Here is a 4,808-nt window from a genome sequence, read left to right as displayed (position 1 = left end):
TGACAGAACATACTGCTTTTACTTCACTGCATGTAAATAACAGCCTGTGCTGTGCAAACATATCAGCCGCTCAGAATGTGGACTTGCACTACATGCCACAATAAAAAAATTGCTAATTGCAGTTCTTTCCAAATATCTATTCAACTAGGGGGTTTCAATATAATCACATTATACTTCAGTGTTAGTAGCTAGTCGGTTGGCCTTAAAACAAACAATGCATAGTTTGTAAAATTTATTAGGCTAATGGTTTGATGAAAAGCTGAAAAAAAAGACTGGTCTCATGCACACAGAAACATCTCAGGCAGATGAATGGGTCTCCAGTGAATGCTGGTGCATAGCGCACAAGTGGCTGCAGCACGGGGGCATTAGTCTGAAGAGCAGGAAAGAGCAGTGATGGTCAAGGGGGCTTGAGATGGGCTGCAGATTCACTTGAGTGTTCTGTTAATACAATACCAACCAAACAGTAACGGCACTGCTGTATGTATGTGTGCATGTGTGCATGTGAGTATAGAGCATGCATGTGCTTGAAAACATGTATGAGAATGTGGCGGGATTGAAAATTTCTCCACTCTTCAGATCCTGTTCACTCTGGTTTTGGAGAAAATAGACTAAATGCAGGCTGCAGTGTGGGTGGTGTAAGGGCGGGAGTAGCGTATATCAGGCCAGACACAAACCTTATGTATTGGATTACATCACTTTGTGAGAGTTTCTGTTAGGGATGGGGGGTTCGACTGCTGATTGCATTTACAGTCTCAGCTAAATTATTCCATTTTATTACTCCAGATCTGATCTTACACTATATGTTAGATACCCACGAAAATACAATTTGTTAACCTGACCTACATAAAAGTCCTTGTGTACAGTTGTGCTGACATCAAAGCCGTGAAGATTATATTTTAAGCAGGGTCGGTGATTTATCTTCAGCCTCTTGGTTAACTGTAATATTAATCATGCAGTGAACTGTGCCTCGTGTGGAATCTCAAACCTGCAAATACAACAAACTCTCCCCATGCCTGTGACGCTCTTGTTTATGTTCAGCGAGATAAAGAAAAAATACAGTGAAGAATTCTCACATTGCATGAGTGGGGATTTTATTACAGTATTATAGTTTACAGTGTATGTTACTGGAATTGTTCTAGGTACAGTTTGCTGCATTTATTTGACCCATGTGGTCATATAACGCTGTCTGGTCGAGAAAGTAGGTACTTGCTAAGGTTAATAATCCCAGAGATTTAGTCAGGTGGACTGTCCTTTCTCTGCACTTGAGGTGTCTGTGATCAACTCTTACACTGCAGTGCCGGTGTGAGTGTTGTGGGTACTGTTCTAGTGTTACCCACACAGTGTCAGGTGCCCCTGGGTGCACTTGTAAACACATCCCAGCTCGCGGACAGACAGAAGTGGCACCGAGAAACTTGAGAGTTTCTGCCCACCTTTCCAGAAAAATTGTAAACGATTTTACAGTAGCTCAAACTCATAGAGCTAAGCTCGCACACAATGACATGTACACACAGTTATTGTGTTATTCTGTCAAATATGGATTTAAACAGTATCCTGTGAATGTGCAATTTTATACTTGCATTCATGCTGAAATGTCACATTATGAATAGTAGACAATGAGAGCAGCTACTGGATACACAGATACAATATGTGCAACTGCAAACACATTTTAGCAAGTGTGCACACTCTTTCACACAAAGGTCCAGCAGTGTGTGTGAATGCAGCGAGTCCTCATTAGGAAACACTCGTGCCCATTGGCAACAGTAAAGTCTCCCTCATTCATCATTCAGAAGTAGTTTACAGAGCTGAAAAATTTCACGTCTGGGTAATAAGGTACAGCAGAACATTATTAATGAAAATGGGCAAATGTTCAACACATGCGCACATGAAACATACACTATTTGTCCAATCATGGAAATTCAAAATAACTAATTTACTATTTAGTTCATTTTGATGCCTAGAAACATCTTTGTCCTGGCTAATGGCAAATTACCATATGAATCTTATAAAAGTTCAGGATTTCAAACCACAATTTAACTTATCGTGGGTTTGTATATGTACCTTAACTGTACACATCTTACCACATAATGCCCATGTGTTTGTTTGATGGGTTCACAGAGTTACAGTATGTTGGAATGACGGCTGCCCTAATAAACATAAATCTCTGATAAGGAACTGCCTGGAATTGTGCATATATATACACACATTAGCCTTAAGCTGACCTCCCAGAATGAAGCAATGGTGTGTGTGTGTGTGTGTGTGTCTGTGCGTGTGTGTGTGTGTGTGTGTGTGTGTTTGCCAGCAGGTACGGAATACAACCTAAATACAATACTTTATCATTATGATTATTATGAGATGGTTTTGCCAATGACATGGAGTCAGGTGAGTGTACTCTGTTTAGATAAAAGCATTTATCTTAATAAATTCACTGTATGAAGAATACATCATAATATCATAATAACTGAATCACCTCTTTCATTGACACTGCCTTTTAAGAGACATTATAGAATAGAGAAGATTGTGTTCAAAGTTAGTAGTGGTAACAGGAATTAAAAACAAGCATCAAATCTACATCTTTCTTGGAAAAACCCTGAATGACCATGAAGCATATTTTTAGCTAGAAATTTAAAAGCAAAAGAATTGCATAATGAGATGAAACAAGGGGAATGGTACACAGCTGACCTCGGGGTAAGGATGCTGGCAGAGAGAAGGGGGGGGGGACTGATAGCTGTACCAGCTGGTAGCCGTACCAGCTGTTCACCACGTGTTACACTGGCTACATTATTAGTATGATGATGAAGTCAGATAATATATAGAGACAGGCTTTTTGTCTCGTTACGAAAGGGATTTTGTTTAGCCGCGCAACGATGGAAAGATGGCAAAAATATGGCACATGAAAAGAAAGCAGTAAGTGAAGGCAGTAAGTGAAGTGAAGAATGTTGAAGCAAATGAACGGGAGTGCTTGTGTATGGTGTTCATCCATGCATAAAGTATGTACAAATGTGCACATGTTTGTATGTCTCAAGCTGATATGCCTGGCTGGCACACTGTCTTCAATTAAGGCAATGTCTGGGCTTATCAATCACAATATAGCTCGTTCCCTGTGTGGCGGACGCTCAGTCACATGTCCCAGAAAGCTGCTGTTTACTTTTGCTGCTGTTGCTAGTGCGCTCTGCAGAACATTATGCTGGGGAGTTTTGGAGGACAGCAATTGACCTGGGGATCCAAATGCATGATTGTAAATGCACAAATTCAGTGGCACAGAGAAAAATACCCATCACCACACACATGCAACTTGTATCAGTCTTGATTAGCGAAACTTCAGACTGACCTTCAACTGAACTATCTCATGCGCAGAGTAACAAGGGCGGGGAAGAGGAAGGAACCCTGTGCCCTGATGTCCATAAAGGTGAAAAGTTGAGAGCAATCCATCAGTGACTGTATGTTCTGGCTCTGAAACCTCATTTTCTTGAAAGCTTCCTCATGGTTATAACATCAGTCAATGGCTGGATGCTGCCAGCGACAGTTTGTAACCACTCAGCTGGAGCCTTTCTGTATTAATTGATAGCTTTCTGTCAGTGGGGTTATAGCTGCAGAGCCAAAGGTTTTTCACGTGATGCATGACTGTGTGATATAAGTAGGTGGACTGACTCTGAATCATCCAAAAGTCTGAGCCAGCGACGCAGATTTATTGCAAGCTTGTAACAGAGAGCTATGGATAATAGAAAAAGGAGCATTCACTATCCCAGATACTATCACTATCTTCAACAAAGATCATGAAGATGTCTGTGAATGTATTTACAATTTATTTTTCACTCTCTGTAACTACTTTATGGAAGAACAGAATGTTCCAGCCCCATTAAAAATCGACAAAATCTAAAAAGTAGTGGCCAAAGTAATGTAAATGTCAACACATTTAAATTGTAGGCCTGTTAATATCATGATTACTGAAGTTTCTTTTCCACAACCTACAGACTTGCTCCAGAAGAGAGGAACAGATACTCTACTATCAGGTGCTCATTAGTGACTTGGAGCCTCGACTTCCCCTGAAGCCGGGCAGATTAATTATCAAAATGGCCGTTACTTTATACCAGTGAAAAGATTAAAGCAATTTCCATAATCCATCAAATGCATTAAACATAGAATAACAGCTTTGTTGCCAAGCCAGAGAAAAGTTAGCATCCACTTACAGAGTCAGACACTTTCTAAGCGAAACCACATGCAATACATTTGATAAAAACATTAATTTAGAAATGTGTCCGTTAAGCGTTGAGGACAAAGGTGTTGAGGTTTCTTCAAGAGCAGGTAAATACTTGTAAGACTGAAGGAGTCTAGTACAAAGTTGGAGGAGTATTTATGATATTAAAAGGAGCTATAAGTTTTTTCTGCTGTCAAATATAGTTTCTTCTAGACTGGTTAGTAAACGGCTGTTAATGCTAACGCTGGCTATGTAGTGATAGCCAAACTTACAAATAGCTCCTTTAGGACTGGGAGCACTAGTTTTTAAAGTTTATTGGTCCTGTAGAGAGGATACATACAGTCTGATTCCTGGGTAGAGGAGGGAGAGGTTTTGCATGTTGAGGCAGTGGATAAACCCCCTAAACAACTCTAAAACATACAGCACAGACTGGGCATTGTGTTGGAATCCTCTGTCTCGCTATCTGTCAAATATGAACTAAATATTTTCTCCCATTTTAGCCCCGGTTTTATCTGCCAAGTCCTGAGAAACAATAATCTCTTGCCTTGCTAGATGTTCTGCTATCTTCACCAGCCACTTGTTTACTTTGGCTCTCTGCCATCTTGTCCTGTCC

The sequence above is a fragment of the Seriola aureovittata genome, chromosome 18, assembly GCF_021018895.1.
Source record: "Seriola aureovittata isolate HTS-2021-v1 ecotype China chromosome 18, ASM2101889v1, whole genome shotgun sequence".
Classification (NCBI taxonomy): Eukaryota; Metazoa; Chordata; class Actinopteri; order Carangiformes; family Carangidae; genus Seriola; species Seriola aureovittata.
This window is presented reverse-complemented; position numbering follows the sequence as displayed.